This window comes from Ambystoma mexicanum, chromosome 8 (assembly GCF_040938575.1).
Source record: "Ambystoma mexicanum isolate Mex_15411 chromosome 8, UKY_AmexF1_1, whole genome shotgun sequence".
NCBI lineage: Eukaryota > Metazoa > Chordata > Amphibia > Caudata > Ambystomatidae > Ambystoma > Ambystoma mexicanum.
Genome location: NC_090929.1, coordinates 1078689539 through 1078711256, shown reverse-complemented (window position 1 = coordinate 1078711256; position 21718 = coordinate 1078689539). Strand labels below are relative to the sequence as shown.

General features: G+C 46.9%; 1 long non-coding RNA gene across 2 annotated transcripts in view; it reads right to left on the bottom strand.

Moving 5' to 3' along the window:
- Positions 1-1623: 1623 nt before the first annotated feature.
- The window catches only part of LOC138472747 (uncharacterized), a 732613-nt gene continuing 712518 nt past the window's right edge, over positions 1624-21718 (bottom strand). For both annotated transcript variants that reach the window (XR_011268674.1, XR_011268672.1), the window contains exon 20: positions 1624-1785. This is a non-coding gene — a long non-coding RNA (uncharacterized lncRNA). The remainder of the gene's footprint in view (positions 1786-21718) is intronic.

Genomic DNA, 21718 nt, shown 5'->3' with positions numbered 1-21718 from the left:
TAAATCATCTAAAGCAGTACATTCCAGTAAAATGTGGTTTAAAGTTTTAATGCAGTTTTCTTTGTTGCATACTGTACAAAATGTTGGCACAAAATCAGTCTGATCCCGAAGATACTGTATTTGGCCTTTAGGAATTACAATTAATCTAACACAGAGAAATTGGCCCCTGTAATATGAATTGGAAAATTGTTCAGATATCATGGTCGATAACCCAAGAGCTTGTCTAAAATTGACAGGCTTGTGTGGATTTTTAACTTTCACATTTGTGTGATTGTTTTTATCCAGTCCTTTTGAAATATGGCTTTTTAAAACTTTTATTGGGTTCTCTCACAACACTTCCTTCAATTGTTTAGTGTTTTCTAAAAATTGTTCAATGTTTTCTAAAATAGTCTTGGCTCGGCCTTGGAAACATTTAAAAGGGCTACTAACAGTTGAGCTCTATATGCCCTTCATTATGTCCACCTACACAGAATTAGGAGTTGGGCACAGAATGTTCTTGTAAAACGACAGCACCTTCCACTCCAGCCACCCCTTCATGGAGGTTCAAACCAGTTCATATCTTAGGGCGATGATGGGGAGTGAAGTAGGATGGTTTAACACTTTTCTTTCCATATTACAGATTCTATTATGTCCCAATCAACTTTTAAGAACTTTTAATTGTGTACATTATAGACCTGCATATTTTTTTCTGATGTTAGCAAATGGCTCTTGGGTATGCTGAAGTTGCCAATGTTTTAAAATAAATGTTTTATTTGTGAATGTTGTTTGATGAATTTGATTTGAAATGAACTTTATATTGTTTGAATAGCACCTCATACACAGCACACACAGTCACGACCGGGGAGTACAGCATACAAATGTATACCCTGCATTCAAAAATGAGACATGTCAATAGGACAGCACATCTTAACACTGCAACTAGCAGTAGGAACCTGCCCAAGATAGAAATCACAATATCACTGCTGCCAGGCTTCATGGTACCAGCAAGTAACATTTTGCCTGGTAAATTTAGTGTTGAAGCCAGGTCCCACTGTGCCCGTTGTTAGGTCCAGGGTATTCCATATGAGTGGTGCACAGGGGTGGGTGTTTTTCTGGATCTGCATGCTTCAGCAGCTCCTTTGGATCATGCCATTGGAGCGGACAGATGTCTAGTAACAGACTGTTGCCCTTATCACTTACTAGTTCTGCTGTGGGAGCTAGCCCCCTAGTGGATCCTTACCACTTGGTCTTTTCACGCAGTAAAGGAATTGGGAAGTGCTAACACCACCAGCCCCTTGTCAATAAAGCTAGTAATTTGTGTCCTGGGGCAGCAGTATTCCCTACATCAGGGATCTGCACCCTTTAGCTCCCCCAGTGTTTTATTTTACAAATCCCATCTGCTCAAGCTAGCAGAGTCAATTGTGGGGAATGATGGGAGTTGTAGTTCAAACCATCTGGAGAGCCACACGTTGCAGACCCCTGCTCTACATTATGCACTTACAAGGAAAGGGCAAGGGAAAAACTGCTGTTTAATTTATACAGTACATCTTGGAACATATTTTCTCATCCGCACTTTCTTATGTCTTCACCACCATCCCACTTGCATATCACAAACTGTCCGAGGCTTTGTTTCAATTGCTTTTTAATTTACTACTAGTAACAGGTGTGCGCGCCAATGCTGAGTCAAGAATTGTGTAGTTTTCTTCTATGAGGACAATTCAGTTCGCTCCCTCCTCCTGTTAATCTGAAAATGCAGCGATTTACTATCGGCCCATGGGATCTTACTACAATGCCATTAGGTGTGTTCTGCAAAAAAAGAAATCCGAAATATATAGTCAACACAAGGAACATGCAATTGCTACACATTAGATTACAGGGCATGACCTTTTTAAATAATATGTAGAAGGAGAAATTACCTACTGTATTGTTCTTTCCATGGATTCTTCTCCCGCAGATTCCTCATCTGATAGATATTCCCTCCAGAAAAATTCCCTCGCAAAAATTTAAACAGGGGGAGTAGTGAGCCTCGACCCGGCCGCCGACCGCCAATCTGTCTTGCTCGGCGTCCGGTCGTGGGCTCCAGGCGTGATGTCAGGAGTCGTATAAATACGTCACTACACCCCAGCCTCAGTTCCCTCCTTTTTTCCCCGAGCACAACACGGTGCATAGGAAAACAGAGAGAACAAACAGGCTAATGTGCCCTTAAAAAGGAGTAACTATAGACCTCCGAAGGAGGAACAATTGAACAAACACTAAAAGTAGCGTTAGAAAAATCTTTGTTTTAAAAACGGTGGCAGGAAGACAGAAAACTGACACAGAGGACAATCACCAAGTCAAACGGAAAGAGAAGATGCGCGCCAACCACTGACTTTCTGAGCAGAGATGGATGGGAAGTGAGATGAGGAATCTGTGGGAGAAGAATCCATAGAAAGAACATTACAGTAAGTATTTTCTCCTTCAATGGATTGCCTTTCTCCCGCAGATTCCTCATCTGTTAGACTCCCAAAGCAGTAAATGAAGGAGGCAGGCAGAAAGTTATACTAAGAAATTTAGCAGAACTGCCCTGTCAAAACGTGCATCAGTAGTACGAGCCACATCTAGACTGTAGTGCTTTGCGAAGGTATGCAGGGGAGGCCATGTCGCAGCGCGACAAATCTCCCAGACACGTACTCCCCTCTGCAATGCTGTTGATGCTGCGACTCCACTTGTTGAATGGGCCATGATGCCTGCTGGTAATTCCTTCCCAGTGGATTGCTAGCATTCATCTATGCAGAAAATTATCCATTGGGATACAGTCTACTTGGTTATGGGCAGGCCCTTACGGGCTAAGGAAAAGGCCACAAAGAGCTGTTCAGCGCTCCTGAAATCAGCTGTCCTGGCAATATAATAACTCATCGCCCTTTTTGGGTCTCAGCGATGTAACCGTTCCTCCTGCTTAGAAGGGTGCGGAGGAGGGTAGAAGACAGGAAGGTCGATGGATTGCGACAGGTCAAATTCCAAGACAACCTTGGGGAAGAAGCCAGGCCTTACCCTAAGTGAAACTCTTCCGTAAAAAAATGCAGGAAGGGTGACTTGCAGCATAAGGCCTGTAGTTCACCTAGCGGATGTAATAGCCACCAACAAGAATGTTTTCAGAGAGAGAAGCCATAAAGGACAATGCATAGGCTCAAAGGGAGTCGCCATCAGAAATGTCAGAACTAGATTAAGGTCCCAATCCTGGAGAACAAAGGGAGTTGTCAGAAACCTATTTACAAGGCCTTTCAGGAATTGTGCCATTACCGGGAACGTAAAAAAAAAGGAACCTTGATCCGGGAATCTTTAAAACACAGACAAGGCTGCCAAATATCCTTTGACTGTAGTGAGCTGAAGGCCTGCAGAGACCTGCAGAGGCCAGTGACAGAAGGAACTCCTTCACTCTAGTGTTGGAGCAAGAGATGGAGTCAATCTCGCGTTAACTGCACCACGCCTCACATCTTGTCCCGCTGTATGTGTACAAAGATCTTGGAGATGGTCTGCGTGCAGCCAGCAACACCTCAAGTACTTCCTCAGAGAGGTCCAGTCAAATCTCATCCTTTCAAGACCCACGTATGTAAGTTGAGGAATTCTGGGGTCGGATGGAGTATCCAACCTTCCGACTGAGTTAGGAGATCCGGACATCGAGGCAACCAGTGAGGTGGACAGATGGACAGATCCAAGAGGTCGGAGTACCATGTTCTCCTCGCCCAGTCCCAGGCGATCCAGATCATGGTCGCTCTAAACCTTTTTAACCTCCGGAGAGCCCATGGAAGGACGGGAATCAGAGGGAATGCGTAAAGGAGAGGGAAGGTCCAATCCACCAGGAACGCGTCCCCAGTGCACTGTTCGTTGGGAATTCCCTCGAGCTAAACTGTTTGCATTTCTTGTTTGACTCTGTTGCAAACGGATCTACTGCTGGGGTACCCCAGAGAGCAAGGACCTCCTCCAGGACTTCCTGTCACACATTCTACTCATGCGAGACCATGCTCTGCTTGCTCAGAGCATCCGCCAAGTTGTTCTCTGTCTCACCAGATGAACTGCTGAGACCGAGATCCTGTTCTCCAGCAACTAGAACCAAAGCATCATCGTCTCCGTGCAGAGGGAGCGGGAGTGCACAGTGACTTGCTTGTTGAGATTGCCACTGTGTTGTCTGTCAGAACGAGGACATGTTTCCCCTGCAGAGAAGGGTGAATCCTTTTAGGACTAGCCTGATAGCTCGCAACTCCAGGCTGTTGATGAGCCACCTGGCTTATGTCGTTGACCAGAGGCAGCTCACCTGCAAATCCTCGCAGTGAGCACCCCTACCCTTCAGACACGCACCCGTGACCCCTCGGGTCTGAGGCCAAGGGGTCCAGAAAGGTTCCCTCCCCAAGAGATTGTTGCAGTCCGCACACCAGGACAGGTCGTTGACCACTGACGCAGAGATCCGTGTGAGAGCCAAAGTACTGAGACCACTGATCCCTCAGTAGCCATTGCAGGGATCTCATGCGCAACCTGGCCTCTGGCACTAGTAAAATGCAGGAGGACATGAGACCTAGGAGGCGGAGGAAGGAAGCCGCTAGTAGAATTGCATGGTTCTGGAACAAGTCGACCATTTGTGTCAAGCTGACTACCCTCTCCTCAGGAGGGAAGGCTTTCCCCACACGGGTGTCTAGGACTGCTCCGAAGAACTGGAGCCGCTGGACTGGTGTGATATGGGACTTCTTTAAGTTTAGGGAGAAGCCGAGCTTGTGCAGAAGCAAGAAGGTGTCCTCTAAATGGGACAAGACCTGCACTGCAGACTTCCTTCTGATCAACCAGTCGTCCAGCTATGGAAATACGTGGATCCCGTATCTCCTGAGGTGAGCTGCAACTACCGCCATGAGCTTGGTGAAGACCCTTGGGTCAGAGGTTAGACCAAAGAGAAGCACCTTGAACTCATAGTGCATATTTCCTATGATGAACCTCAGGAACATCCTGTGCTTTCGATGGATTGGCACATTAAAATAAGTAGGTTTATTGACACCAGCCAGTCCTGTAGTTCGAAAGCGTGGAGAATCTCTCTCAACATCACTATCCTGAATATGTATTTCATCAAGAACTTGTTCAAGGGCTTGAGGTCCAGAATGGGATGGACACCACCAACTCGATCCTCTCTGCTCAGGAGGTACCTCTTCCACAGCACCCTTCAACAACAGGGCTCTCAGTTCTTCCTGAAGCTCCTGTCCCGGTTGGATTGGAGGTGGGGGCGGTCTGTCCGGTGGTTTTCTTAGAAATGGCAGACAATAACCCCATTGAATAAACTGTAGAGCCCAGGCATCAGAAGTAATTCCCTGCCACTGGAGCAAATACTCTGTCAACAGTCCTCCAACCGGTCCACTGTGAGAGAGGAAAATCAAAGTGGCTTTGGAGGCTGGGTTGCCCCCTCTGCTGACTGCTGACCTCTAGAAGCCCCTCTGCCCTTACCGGAGCGTGGAAAACACTTCTTCCTTTGCATGGCCAGTGGGAGCTGCGCTCTCCTGCCGTAAGGAGCATATCTCCTGTAGCCCTGTGCCCTAGAGGCGAAGCTAAATTTAGGTTTGGCCAGCTGCGCAGCTAGACCTAAGGACTTAGCAGCGATTTTGGATTCCTTAAATTTCTCTAAGGAATGGTCGGCTTTCTGGCCGAAAAGAAGATTGCCCTCGAAGGGCATGGCCAGAGGACATTAGACAAAAAACCACAGGTTTTTAAATAGGCCTGCCTTCTTAGTGTTATGGGTGACACCATAGATCAGTCCACACAGTTGGCGATGTCAAGGCTCGTTCACAGCGACTGTCTGGCCACCTCTTTCCCATCCTCCACTAGCGGTAGGAAGCCTTTGCATGTTTCTCCTTCTGGGACATACTGAGCAGCATTTTCAACTGATGTCCATAGACCGAAGGAATACTTGCCAAAACTGCTTCCCACATTTGTAACTTTTCAGGAGGCAGAGTGGACGTAGCAAATGCGGTTCTAGAAGAGACCGTATCAGCCTGCATAACAAGCCCATGTGGGGAAGGACGAGAGGAGAGGTATGAAGGGTCTCCTCTAGCCGGCCTGTATTTCCTGGAAATGGTGGAGCAGATGGGAGGAATTGAACAAGGGTTTGGCCACATAACTGCTAAAGGATCGGCAATGGTAGGGTTTAAAGGCATATTACGTTCTGTGGTGAGGCCTTCATCTAAAATGTCAGTAAGGTCATAACCTTGTACAGACGCCACTGATGAGTGCAATCCCAGGGTGTCAATAACCCTTTCTACCAAAGGCCTGAATTTAGAAGTATTATAAAGATAGGGCTGGGATTGCTGAAATTCGAGGATTGGAGAGGTGTCCAGACCGCTGGCGTCCTGGAGGCCTTGAGCCAGTTGCAAAAGCTGATTCTGGTTGTCAAAATAATCAACCCCTCCTGAACCAAGTAAATCGGGTCGACATCCCCCTTGTCATCAGCGTCATGACCGCTCAAGATAGATGCCATAGTATTGAAAAATTCAGACCAGAGTTGTGGGGTGGATGTTTTCTCACCAACATGGTGGATGTCGGTGTCGATCGCTATCTAGATGCCACAACGTCTACATCCATTTAGATGCACGTTGTTGATCCGGCTTCCATTGGATCTCTTTCGGTGTTGAATGATTTATCGACGCAGACAGTGTTGGTACTGGGCACTAGAGGGGTCCGGTAAACGAGCGCCGCTCTTGGCTCCGAAGCCTTCTGCGTGGGGGTGGGAGGTCAGCCGCGCCAATTGCTGCATGCTTTCTGAACATGTTAAGCTTCGAGGATTTGAAATCCTTCCACTTTTGGCGGGTGGTAGGCCCAACCAACGGCTTCCCTTTATCCATGGACGAATCGGAGTCCCAAAGGTGGAGGCGGTGCCTTTTCTTCTTTCGAGACGAGGAAGAGTGGCTCCTCGAGTGGGACCGTTTCTTCTTCAGCCTATGTTCTTTCTCGGTTGTGTGCCCCTCATTTTTGGCCTTCGAAGACCGAACCGTCGAACGTGCGAGCGATTTTGTAGACGGTCAACCCAGAGCGAAATTTGTAGCTCGATCGTGTAGGTATTGGGTTACATTTTGGCACACGACAGACACCTGTCAGTCCTGTGACTCATGCGGAGGCACCAGAGACACAACTTGTGTGGGTCAGTGATGGACATCTTGGTGCCACAATCGGAACACCGTTTGAAACCCGATACCAGAGGGACCAACATCTTGCGTTGAGAAATTGAATAAAAGTACACGTTTTCTGACGAAAATGTCGAGTGAGTCGAAGTTCTGTGTTCCCAAGCAGCGTGTTAGCATGCGAAAAAAAGGAACTGAGGTTGGTGTGTTGTGACGTGGTATTTATACGATGCCTGACGTCACGTCCGATGCCAATGACCAGACGCAGTGCGAGACGGATCGACGCCCGCATTGAGGTCCACTATGCCCTATGTCAAAACATTTCTGAAGTAGCAAAGCTTGAGGGAATATCGATCAGATGAGGAATGTGTAGTACGTACAACTTCGCAATCTAAAAGTTGAGAGTTAGTTTCTGCAGGTCGTTAGACTTAGTAAGTCCCTGAACAGTAGGAGAAAGGCTAGGCTAGGCTATCACAAGTCTTAGTGAGGAAAGAAATTCAGAGTGGCCACTGCTCCACCAGATCCCTGCCACTCTTCATCATCACAAATCCCTCTGTTTTCTTTCACTCCCTCACCAGCTTGTTGCTCAAAGCTTTCTTTAACAGCGTCCCTGATTTCTAAGATATTTTCAGTAAGAACCCTATGTTTTATTAAGTAGTCGATACAACAGGTTTACCATTTAATAAGCATAGAAGTAACAGTTGTCACGACTACTCTACTCAGTGAAATTAATTGTACTGATGGTGGAATGGATAAAAGTTTGAGTTGGCACTTCTGATATTCAAACATGTACATGCAGGTTGCAAACAGATATCTGCATAGTTCCACGGATCGTAGGAGATTTACACCTATGCCCAGGGACTGATTCATGTAACTTTCCTGTTACAGGAAGAGTTGCACTAAGTGTTAAAAGGGTCCTGCTACAGAGACTCCCAATATGCAGATCCTCTTTTTTTTTTTTTTACAAAGAAGGTCTGGGTGTTTTGAAACGGCCAGACGGTCAGCAGAAGTGCCGTGCTGCGCACTTCTCTCTCCAGATGAAGGTTTCTGAAGCACACTCGAAAACCTACATGCGCAACACCTCGATAAAGGGCTGAGTCCTATTGACATCAACAGGCCCTACAGCCTTCCAATCACTGATTCCCGGCAGTGCAATTCACGTTGGCAGGTCTTAACACTTTATTAGGACATCAATATACATCCGAAATAAATGATCCCGTTTGCCTTGGACGTATATACAGTTCCTAATTTGCATTAGAAAGCATTATCTTCCGGATATTCTGGGCCCCAGGGGGACCGGGGCTCTAAGTAATAAAGGGCGCATCACATGAAATGTTAGGTAATAAATGGAATTGAAATCCGTAGATTAGGGAGTGGGGTGCAAAACTGCACAGAAACGCTCATGCCTTGCATGACATTTCCGTACGGGATACTGTAAGGCATGCAGCGGTCTGAAAATATTCCTGTCTGAATTGTGAATTGCCTTGTTCCATCTGTGATTAGGCACAGGAGTGTTGAGAGTGTGAGAGCCTATATAAATTGCGGATGCTTAAGAAAGCTGCAGGACACACCTCCCTGTCATGTCTGTTCAAATGGATTTTGTATCTGAGAGCAGGCCATGGCTTGGTTGCAAATCTCATGCATTTTCTAACCAATTCGAGTTTGGGGCTGGAAATCACAGGCCCGTACTGAAATGGAATAAGCAAAACGATATGCCACATCAGGCAAGATGCGGTTCAGTAAAAACCTAGGACTTGATACAAGGGAAACAGAGGACATTGTATGGATTAGAACCCACGTATTTGCAGAACCTGGTGCAGAGAACAATTGAAAATGATGGAATGGTCAGCAATTGGATACATCCAAATGTTGCCATAGGCCCCACATCAGATGGAGTCGTTAATCCTCAATGAAGCAGTCTGATACTGGTGGCCTTTCCCATAAACTAAATGCAAGCTCACAAATACCAGCAAGTATACAACAATCATGATTAGATACGCTATTTACACTTTACACAGGGCAACTTGAGATCTCTGTCAACTCTCTTTTTTCGGTTGTACTTTCAGAAATTACAAGCACTCCCAAAAATAGCCTTTGTGATAAAGTGACCTGATTTTACCCATTGTTTGATGCAGGCATGCAGCATATTGTTATGCATGATGTGAATAATGCAGCCCCAACAAAAATAAAAGGTATTGCTTGTCAAAACAAGTTATACAATTCTAAAGATAAGAGATGTAGGTCCTAATTGCCAAAGATGCTCACTAGAGCAAATCGGTAGAAACCATGAGCATCTCATAAGTGCGCTTGCTCTCTCTCAACTGATTGACAAAGTCTGAAGTCGGTGCAAACCTGGAGCTGGCCGTAGCATATGTGAGTGAGTAAATCTTTGTGATTTACGTTTGTGCAAGAGTATCTCAAAGATGCTCCATATGTGCTCGAATCTCAGACATTGTAAATAAGATATAAAGTAGCAGAAGCAAATCTGAAGTGCTCAAGGCATTACCGGTTTCACTCCAGTGCAAATATTAGTGAATCAGGCCAGGAGAGTTTGGTTACTCACTGAAGTAACTCTTGTACTCCTAATGCTCTTCCCCTCAGACACAAACATACCCAGGAGCACATCTGGAGAAAATGCCCCACCACAGAGTTCACAAGTCAACCTTAGCAAAAACCTACACGAACGCAGTCATCACAACCAAATACGATTCATACAACACTTGGATCTCTGAAGCAAGGTCCTAATGCCAGAGAACTCGTCACAATATGCAAAGAACTCGAAACCCCTACCCAGCCCACATCCCACTTCCCCACAGACAAAGCATGGTGCACATCAATTCAATCAGCACTCGACAAAACAAACGTGGGCTCAAAACTATCACCAAAAAAAACACACTGACGCCAAACGCCCCTCTAACGCACTGATACTTTCCAACCAACCATCCCCTTCAGATTCTCATCAGTCACTGCTGATGAGGTCCACACCATAATTAGAATCCTCAAGCCCTCATGCTGAAAAAGCGATATCGGCCCAGCACCCATCATCATATTGTGTGCTGAAACACGTGCTCCAACCATTGCCAACTTCATTAATTTCTCCTCCACCTGCACAATTGCAGCCAATATCAAGGAAGCCTGGGTCACACTGCTACTAAAAAAAAAACTTGCTGGATCCCACCATCCCCACCAACTACCGCCCTGTCACCACTATACCCTTCTTCCTCAAAGTGCTGGACCACACCACATTGCTACAAATTCAATCGCACCTCGAACAGAATAGCCTTCTTGGCTTTCGACAATCAGGATTTAGACCCCACTACAGCAGAGAATCAGCACCACTAGACGTAAAAATCCAAATTGGCCAGATACAAGACAAACACTGACATATTCATCCTAAATCTATCAGTCACATTCGATCTGGTGGACCACATCCTCTGTGAACACCTTACAGCTACCTTTCACTTCTCACCAGAAACCATAACATTGGTTAAAGCCTTCTTAAACAGCTGCATGTCTAGAGTCGCCATTGGCAACAAAGCCGCTGACCCCATTCCTGTTCCATCTGTTGTTCCCCAAGGCTCCTACATCTCCCCCACACTCTATAACCTCCTCACCAAACCCCTTTTTGACCATTTAGACAGCATTGCCATCCCCTATACAAACTTTGCTAATGACACACAAATCTTACTAAACTCACGGGTAACTATGCCCAAGATGGGTAATTATGCCCAAGACACCACCAACATCAACAAAGTCTACCGTATAATATAGAACTGGATGGCTAATTATCACCTCTGCCTAAACAATGAAAAGATTGCGCTACATCATTGGCTCTCCGCATGGTCTCAAAAACCTGGACCCAGACTATGCCACTATCAGACACATAGTGTCCACTGATGGCAACTTTATCCCAGTAGCAACACAAGTAAAAACCCTAGGGGTGTACTTCGATGCTGAGGTTAACATGCAAAAGCACATCAAGACCCACGCCTCCTCTTCTGCCTAAACCACCAAATTGATTAACCACATTAGAAAATTCCTATCGCCAAGCAGCTGCCTTACAATCGCTAGAGCCCTAATTTTTATGTTTTTTTGTTTATTGGTTAAATAAAACATTTTACACATCCACACATTTCGAATATAAGAAAACATATTTTAAAAAGAAATTCACACAAATGTATGCTGATAAAATTTTTCATAAAAAGCAGTTCTAAAAAGCAATCCAACTAAAAAGTCTTAGTTACCTGTAACTGTATTTCTCCAGCATTAGTATCTTTCATAGATTCACATGCTTGAATATTCCCCGTCGTCAGACCGGGAATCCTCGGTGTAAAATAATTCTTAAGATTGTTTTTAATATGAAATGCATGTACATAGTCCTTTATGACCCCAACCAATGAGGTGGCAGGGCTTAAGCTCCGCCCCAGGCAGCCATCTTCAGATTTTGAACCGTAGGAATTACAGTATGATGGAAGCTGAGCGTAGGAGCAGCCTCTCCGGGAAGGCCGGTGGGCGCATGTGAATCTATGAAAGATACCAATGCTGGAGAAATACAGTTAGAGGTAAGTAACTAAGACTTCTCCAGCATTGGATCTTTCATAGATTCAGATGCTTGAATAGAATACCAAGCAGTTAAAAACATGCCACCATCATATACATATATGCATAAATACAGAAAACATATTTCTGATCTAACCTTTACCATGCAGCAACACAACGGTTACATACTCAGGGAAGGTGGGAAAGGGAGGCTGGTCCTACCTTATTCAAAGAGGTGGCGGAGCACTGCCTGTCCAACTGCAGTTTCCTTGTTAGTATCTACAGCCAGGCAGTAGTGTTTAGTGAAAGTGTACAGAGTGCTCCATGTGGCGGCTCTGCATATGTCCTTCAGGGCCACCCTTGCGTGGAACACTGTTCACGCCGCTCTTCCTCTGGTGGAGTGCACTGAGGGTGGTTTGGGAAGGGGGTCGCCTTTTGTTTGATAGCTGTGGGTGATGCAAGAAGAAATCCAGCGCGCCAGACCTTGTTTAGAAATATGCTGGCCCTTTGTGTGGCCAGAGAAAGTGATGAACAGTCTATTTGAAGAACGGAACTCCCTAGTTCTTTGCAAATAAAACTTTAACACTCTTGCTATGTCCATAGAATGCAACGTTCATTCTGCTTCCGAAGAATGATTCTGAAAGAAAGTTGGCAGGACAATGCATTCTGTGAGCGTCATTTCGGATGCTACCTTCGGAAGGAACTTAGGGTGTTGTCTTAAAATGACACAGTCCTTATGGAACAACATGAAGGGAGGTTCAGAATATCAGGCTTTTAACTCACTGATCCTCCTGGCCGAAGTAATGGCTATCAAGAAAGCCGTTTTCCATGACAAGAATGTTTTGTCGCATCTGTGGATGGGCTCGTAAGGAGGCTCCAAGAGGGCCGTTAGCACAGTGTTCAAGCACCAGGTTGGAACAGGGGTGGGCGTAGGTGGGTATGTACGCAAAAGTCCTTTAAGGAAGACCTTGACAGCCGGAAGGAAGAGCAAGGACTGCGTCTCTGGGGCCGTCGTGTATGCCATAATGGCTGATAGGTGAACCTTGATCGAAGACAGTGAAAAACCTGCTTTGGCTAATTCTATGACAAGACTGGAGGCAAGCACTATGCTTCAACTTCTTTAATTCACTACTCTTCAGCAGTTTCAACAAAACTCAAAAAACCATAACAAAACACTGAAAACAGTCTGAACAGACTTTTCTTCCTTTTGAACTACAATCCCTATAGTCTCTGTAGTCCATCACACTCCATGCCCAGTAATAACCACTTCCTGTTCCTGGGCTCCTCCTCTTCTTTTACTGCTCTTCAAGCAGATAAGTACTATTTCTGGTTATCTCCCTAATGTATGTGGAAATGTTATAGTTCCAGCAGGTGTAGGGTTAGATACAGTGTTTGATATACCCTGTTAGATAAGACAGGCACAGAGAGGTTAGTTCAGAGAAGAACATGATACTTTGATCTTCAGATCATTAATTTCCAAGTGCATACGTATTCAGCGCAGCGGCACGCCGTGCAGAGTAATCGAGTGACTTACAGCTCGAGTACTGCGAGCCCGTTCGTTCGGGCGGCCTTCCCTCGATGCACACACCCCGTGCCATATGCCCGGCACATTAGGGGGTCAGCCGCGATCGTGGTGGGCATAAGCGGTCCGCGAGACCGCACAAAGTTGGGCCCCGGTTCCCTCCCTCACAGGCAGCGAGGGATCCGCGTGCTGTGTAGCGGCCCCCTCCCTCGGGCAGGCGGAGTCGGCAGTGCATGAGGAAACAAATCCTCTCGGCCCCCACCTTTGCTAGGGCGGGGCCAGCGAGTGCCTTGCTCCCGTGTTCGCATTAGTTCATGCGACACGGAGCAGAGCATGCGAAAGGAGCCGGGCTCGGCGGTGATACCATATTGTTATTATTATTAAGTTACGAGGCAGCAGCCTCTTTACAAGAAGCATTCCGGTCATAGAACCGCGAGCTAACACGTGCACGACCGAAAGAGGAAAGGATCATGAGGCAGCAATCAGCTGTGAGAAAGCCTCACAAGGCACACAGTGACAAAGCAAAGAGTCACTTTTAACGTTCCTCTTCAGAGAGGACTTGAGGAAGACAGCCCATCCCAGGCTCATAAATAAACTTTCTTCCATCCGGAGCAGCCACCATAAAGATAAAAAGAAAAAATATATATATAAATAAATAAAAATAATATTAAGGATAAAGAAGGGGTGCTTATATAAGACCCCGAAGCACCTATAGCGAAAGGGCGTGCAGTGACACCCTCTTGGGTACAGCAGGCACACAGCACCCACGCAAGATGTCGGAGTTTGAGTGGAGCGAAGAGGAGCAGACATCTGATCTGGCTCCCAGCTTCAAACAGGTGCTGGGAAGTTCGCTTATAGATGCGATGGCTCAAGGGGTGAGGCCCCTGCAAGATAGGCTGGAGTCCCTAGAGGCGATATTACACCAGCCCTTGGATAATACCAGACGGAAAGAAAGCACGCCCGCCGAACCCTCGGAACCAGGGTCAATGGGGAGTACTAAGGCCCGAAAGAGGAAAGCCCCTCTTGACCCCCAGGGCCCTTCGGATGGAGCAAAAGAAAAGGCCCCGGAGGTCGTCGGCGCCTTCGCAAAGCTCTGTGAAGCATTTTTGCAGCGTCAGACTGTGCCAGACCTCACGACCCCCTCTACAGGGGATAAAGAATATGGAGAAGAGGACCCAGGCTCGGAAGAAGAGCTGGAGGAAGGCGAAACTCCCTCTCAAGAGGAAGAGGAGGAGGTAGAGACCAAACCTAGCGGAGGGAAGAGAATCCGCAAAGAAAAGCACCTCAAAGAGGTAGAGGAGGACATGTTCGACCCGGACAGCATCCGGAACCCGAGATCCTCGGACTGGCAGCCCTCGCCAAGAGTGGCTCAGTATATGACCAAGAGGTTGCGAAAAGCGCTGGACAAGGAAGTCCGCCAGGGACTCCGAGAGGAATGCCCGAGACCAGGTCTCCCAGGGAAGGTGGCCGAGACGCCTGAGTTAGATCCTAAAATGCTGACTTTTGTTTCGAAAACTAGCAAAGACCCTCGGAAGGGTATCGATAGGTCTTGGAGGAGTTGCCAGGCGAAAGTGTTAGACCTGGCCGGACCTCTTGCGAAAATAATGGACCTGGCTGAAAGATCCAGGGATACCGGGGAAGAAGTGGACCCCGACACCCTAGCAGGCTGGGCGCAGAGAGCAGTATGCCTCCTAGGGAACGCAAACTGCGCCATCGCATCAGAGCGCCGGAGAGGGCTCTTATTGAAGATAGATTCAGAGCTAAGTGATTTAGCTTCATACGAAGCCGGGGAAGCAGCTCAAGGACTCCTCTTCGGAGAGACCTTCAGCAAAGAAATGGGGCGCTTTGTGGGCTCTGTGCTTTGGAAGGCACAGGCTTCCATTCGGAAGATTTTCCCCAATTGAGTTTTGGAGGGACCAGTCGCCACAGGGGTCGCTCGACTGGTCGGAACCAACATGGAAGAAGACCTCAGAATCCCAGAGGCCAATACTGGGAGAACAGACAACAGGACTCCTTCTTCCCGTCCAGAGGATGCTTCCCAAAAGGTCACAGAGGAAGAGGATCTGGTCGTGGACAAGGGTTCACTCAAGGTGAGAGTAGCATATTACCCTCCGGTGGGGGGGGAGAACAAGCATATTCTTGAGAAACTGGCGCAAGCTTTCCAGCAATGCCTGGGTGTTACAAGCACTTGTGGGCATGCCCCTAGAGTTTGTTCAGCCACCCTTGCAAGAGCGCAGGCCCCACCAGCAGCATTTAGAGCGCGCAGAGCAGAGTCTTCTGGACCAGGAGCTACGTCTGCTAGCAGCGAAGAACGTCATAGAAAGGTGCCCGGGAGTCCCCGCGTTCGTAAGCAACATGTTCCTGGTGCACAGGAAAGAGAAAGTGCGATCAGTTATAAACTTAAAGGAACTGAACGGGTGGATAGTGTACCGCCACTTCAAGATGGAGGGCATCCACCAGCTCCGAGACTCGCTCAGAGAGAATGATTGGTTGACGAGGCTAGACCTGAAGGATGCATACCTGACTATCCCGATAGCAGAAGAGTTCAGAGCGTTCCTAGCTTTTCGCTTTAAAGGGCAACTTTGGCGATTCAAGACATTGCCCTTCGGGCTTGCCTCAGTGCCATGAGCCTTCACCAATGTGATGAAGCCGGTGGCTGCGGCTATAAGGGAGAACGGAATAAGGATGATCATTTATCTGGACGATCTCCTGCTACTAGCCGTAGAGCGAGAAACCCTCAGGTACCAGACAAGCTGGTTCCTGGACCTATTGTCATCCCTAGGATTTCTAGTGAACAAGGAGAAATCAGACACTGTACTGGCGCAGAGGCTGGACTTTCTGGGTTTTATCCTGGATACTAGGAAAGCAACGCTCGAGCTACCAGCTCGAAAAATCTGCGACATCAAGAGAGAACTCAGAGGATGTCTGCGGAGGCAGATAGTATAACTCCGGACACTAGCAAGGATTGTAGGGCTGTTAGCAGCTTCTACTCAAGCCATTTTCCCAGCACCGTTACATTATCGAGCACTGCAGAGGTTAAAGATAAGGCATCTGCAGCAAGGCCTGAAATACCACCAATCGGTGCCGCTAGATCAGGAATCCAAGACAGAGCTAGAATGGTGGTTACAGAATAAGGACGCCTGGAATGGACGTGCCATTTTCGGAGACAGACCGGATCTGGTCATAGAGTCCGACGCCAGCCGGCTGGGCTGGGGCGCAAGGTGCAGAGACATGCAGACAGGAGGGAAATGGAGCGAGGAGGATATCTGGTTACATATAAATTACCTAGAGTTACTAGCAGGATCCTTTTCAATCAAAGCCTTCACAAAGGGGAGGATAAAATCTTGTGTCCTTCTGAAGATGGACAACATATTGGCAGTGCGGTACATAAATCACCTGGGCGGCACCAAATCCAGGATGCTAGCCGAACTAGTGAAGGACTTCTGGCACTTCTGCTTGCAGTCAGAGATGTCCGTCACAGCGGAACACCTTCCAGGGACGCTGAACGTCATAGCAGACTGGAACTCTCGATACCTCACGGATTCCAGCGATTGGAAACTGAATCCAGCAGCGTTTCGGAGGATGACCGAGAGATGGGGACCAGTACACATAGACCTCTTCACATCGCGATTGAATGCACAAACAGCGGAATACTTCAGCTGGAGGCTGGACCGGGGAGCTCTAGGGACAGATGCGTTCCTGCAAGAGTGGATCGGAGGTCCACACTACGTGTTTCCCCCATTTATGATGCTGAGCAGAGTTCTAGCAAAGTGTCGGAGGGAGGTGGCGGAGTTGCTGTTAGTAGCACCGTGCTGGAAGTCGCAAGTGTGGTTTTCGACTCTCATGGAGCTAATGGTGGATTACCCGAGGATGCTCCCAGAAGGGGAGCACTTACTCACGGACCAAGCTGGGTCGTATCACCCTCTGAGAGTGAGGGGGGCTCTCCCACTTGTTGCGTGCAGGATATCAGGAGACGCTGGGCGTTGCCAGGCATTTCGTCTCAAGCTGCACAGCTCATCGCAGAATCCTGGGCTCCGTCCACTAGGAGGAGCTACGACGCGGCTTGGGCCAAGTGGACAAGCTGGTGCAGAGGGCGAAGTGTTCATCCCGTTTCTGCGCCTGTAGTGATGATTTTGAACTTTTTAGCTCATTTGTTGCAAGACGGGAAAGCGTTCCGCACCATAGGAGTATACAGGTCTGCCATATCCGCAGGACACCTCCCTATCGAGGGAGTACCAGCAGGCGAGCACCCAGCAGTGGTTCGGCTTATTCGTTATAAGACCGTCTGGAATGTTCTATCGGTGCGTAAGTTGTTGGCGAGTTAGCCCAGCAACAGATATTTATCTCTGAAACAGTTATCAGGAAAGCTAGCAATGTTGTTGTGCTTAGTGTCTTGTAAACGCGTGTCAGACGTAAGAGCACTGGAGATAGACAGAAGGTCGTTTGGGCCAGAGGGTGTGACGTTCTTTATAGTGGGAAGAACTAAGACAGGGACTTCGTCAGTTCACTATCCATATTTCCCAAGCAGAGCTAAATGGTGCGTAGCAAGCTGCGTAAAAGAATACGAGAGCAGAACGGCAGAATTCAGAGCAGCTAATACTAAGCAATTGCTGATAGCGCGCAGAAAGCCCTTCAAGCGTGTATCGACAGCTACGATAGCCCGATGGGTTAAAGAGGTCATGCTTGCAGCAGGGATAGATGGGGAGAAGTATGGAGCACATTCAGTCTGCGGAGCTATGGCGTCTAAAGCCTTTAAGAGAGGAGTATCCCTTAGAGATATTATGTTAACAGCAGACTGGGCGAATGATCAAACTTTTAAAGAATTTTATTTTAAGCTGACCGAGAAATTAGCGGTTATAGTGTTGGGAAGCTTTGAACAAGCATAATGCTTGCCTCCAGTCTTGTCATAGAATGAAGATTACCTCTGCTATCTGCGCAGGGAGTATTAATTCTATTAAAGACTAGGAGGCGAGCATTAAATTCCCACCCAAATTATGTATTGTACAGGATATTATGAGATTGCATAAAGTAATGATATGATGATATTGTCAATACATGGACGCCACCCTGATTTTTCTGCTTTCTATTATTCCTAGGAGAGGAGCAGAAGAACAATTGATGTTGGAGACTAGCAGAGGTAGTTGCCTGGGATCGAGAAAGTTCGATATTTGGTTGGAGTGTTTCGAGTCGTTGCCAGTTGCAAGGCTTAGTGTGGAATTCGCAATGTGACTTTCAGAGCGAGTAAAAGAGAGGAGGAGCTCAGGAACAGGACGTGGTTATTACTGGGCATGGAGTGTGATGGACTACAGAGACTATGGCGATTGTAGTTCAAAAGGAACAAAAGTCTGTTCAGACTGTTTTCAGTGTTTTGTTATGGTTTTTTGAGTTTTGTTGAAACTGCTGAAGAGTAGTGAATTAAAGAAGTTGAAGCATAATGCTCGCCTCCTAATCTTTAATAGAATTAATACTCCCTGCGCATATAGCAGGGGTAATCTTCATTGTAATAAGTAAGGAAGTACATGCTCCACCGAAGCAATGAGAGGATCAATAGCATACGTCTCGCACCACTTGGAAAAAGAAGTCAATTTCCTAGTGTAGGTGATGCGTGTGGAAGGAGCGCTTGAGGCCCTGATTATATCACAGCATTCCTCAGGCAGATTGAGATTCATCAGCTTACACTGCTCAGGAACCAGGCCTTGAGAGACAGGCTCGCTGGGTTGTGTTGGAGGACCTTGCGTTTCTGTTGCGTCAATAGATACTTACGCACTTTGAGGCGAATCGGGGGCCATCGGGATAGGTGCTGTAGGGTCAAGTACCAGACCTGCCGTGCCCAGTCTGGTGCAATTAGGATCATGGAACACTTCTGCTCTTTCAGTCTGCGTAGTATCCTGAGAATGAGGGGAAAGGGGGGAAAGGCATATAGAAATTTTCCCGACCAATCCACTGAGAAAGCGTCTCCTACTGACCGAGTCTCTGGGTACCTGGAGGCGAACATTCTGCATTATGTGGATGGCCCCATAAAGCGAAGATCCATTGGGCTACCTCTTCGTCCAGCTCCCACTTGTGAGAAGACGTGTAGTCCCTGCTCAGTTTGTCCGCTAGGACATTGTCCGCTCCCGGAAGGTGATCCGCCTTGATTTGGAGTCCGTGATGCAAGGCCCATGCCCATAGTAGTTGAGGTTCTTGAGATAAGATCTCTGACCTCGTGCCTCCTTGCTTTTTTGTGTAGTGCATGGAGGTTGTGTTGTCTGTCTGGACAGTGAGTACCTGCCCCGCTACTACAGTAAGGAAAGCTTTCAGTGCCCACCGTATGGCCCTGAGTTCCAACACGTTGATGTGGAGTTGGGACTCCTGGGCTGACCAAGAGCCCTTGGTTTGTAGGTCCGCAAGATGAGCGGCCCAGCCCAAAAGGGATGCGTCCGTCCTGAAGAGAAGGGTTGACGTTGGTGCCTGAAACGGCATCCCTTGTAACAGGTTCTGCGGAGCGTTCCACCATCGAAGAGCCTTGTGCAGCGTTGTTGGAATCTGGACGATGTCCTCCCAAGAGCCGAGAGCTTGTTTCCATTGGTGGTCCAGAGCCTCCTGGACAGGCCTCGTACGAAGCCTACAATTTGGTATGAGGAATATACATGAGCACTTCATGCCCAGGATGGATTTGTAAGGGCGCACCGATGTAGTCTCCCTCACTAAGAACCACGAGGTCAAGCAGAGAATTGCTGCTGCTCTTTCTGCCCACGGTATCACCCTGGGAATGTTGGTATTGAGTTTCGCTCCCAGGAAAGAAACTGTCATTTTGGGAACTGGGCAGGACTTCGCGTTGTTTATGGCAAAACCTAACCTTCCTAGGAGATTTGTCGTCTTTACAACTGCCAAGCATGCGCTTGAGGCGGAACTTGCTCTTATCAACCAGTCGTCCAGATATGGAAAGACTTCTGTTCCTGTCCTCCTGAGTTTTGCAGCTACTGGTGCCACGCTTTTTGTGAACACTCTCGGTGCTGATCTCAGACCGAACGGGAGCACTCGAAATTGAAAATGAAGATCGTCTACAGTGAACCTGAGGAATTTTCTGTGTGCTGGGTGGATTGGTACATGGAAGCATGCGTCCTCCAAGTCTAGAGAGGCTAATAAATTGTGCATGTTTAGCCAAGGCAGCACTCCTTGCAAAGTTATCATCTTGAATTTATGGCTTATAGAGTCCAGGGGAGGAAGGAAAGGTATCATTTCCAGCTTCCTCTTACTCTTGGGAGTGGGAGAGGAACTCCTTTCCACTGAAGAGGCCCTTCTTTTAGAAGTTTGCCTCTCAGATGATTTGTTGGAGTGAAAAGGGGCTGTCTTCACAGATTCCTCATCAGAAGAAAGTCCTTTGGCTTCCAGATGTAGAAGAAGTCTTCTATGTCTGTCTTGTAGGGTCTTAGTCGAAAATGACTTGCAAATGTGACATTTCTGGATGTCATGAGAATATAGACAGTATATGCAGTGATCATGGGGGTCTTTCATATAAACCACCTTCCTCCTGCACCTCGTGCAATCCCTGAATAGGAAGGCTTCTTGGTAGCCTGAAGTTCAGCCATCTGAAGAGAAAGTTCAGTCGACGAATTCTGGGTCAAACTAAGTTTTTTGAAAACCCTACAAACCAGTTGAGATAGCCCCTAGCCAGGGGAATGTGGTAGAGTGTAACAAAGATATAAACTACTGTGGAAATATAAGAAAAATCGAAAAAGCTCAAAGAGCTTGAGGATTCCCTGTGTCAATTAGACTGCAGTGAAAAATCTGAAGATGGCTACCTGGGGCAGGGCTTAAGCCCTGCAACCTCATTGGTTGGGGTCATAAAGGACCAAAGTGAGGTGGAGGGACTACACAAAGGAATGTCTCATAGGCCATAATGGACTATGTACATGCATTTCTATGTAATAATGCCAATGTATGTATATTTAAAAAAATAATTTAATAATTATTTTATCACTGAGGATTCCCGGTCTGACGATGGGGAATATTCAGGCATCTGAATCAATGAAAGATCCAATGCTGGAGAATCTAAAATTCCTAGTTTCTTAATCTCTTTCCACAAATAATACAGAGTAAAATTCATGATCAGATTTTCTCCCATACATATATAAGACCAGAATTGATCAGTATGGATAGAGTCCAGGGCATGCACCCGAGAGCCGTACGCCTTTTCATATAAGATATTCAGCTTAATACAATTGGTTAAAAAATGTCTACGGGATTCAACTTCCATTCTGCACAATCTACATAAACGATCCTCATATGGTATATTATTCCAAGCACCGATGTTCATTAATGTGGGGAGTTGATTAAACCTTAAGAGCATAATAAAAAGTCTAGCATCCAGATTTTGTAGATTTCTTTTTACATATATGCAAAGAGTGTCTACAGGCAAGGATTGTCTAGAGTATTCTGCATAATTAGATTTTTTAGATAAGTGTAAACATCTTTCGTTTCTATCCCAGATGGCTGCTTTACATTTTATTTCTTTAAATGTACTAGCTAACTTTATCTCATTTCTCCATTCTTTGAGAGCTGCAAACTT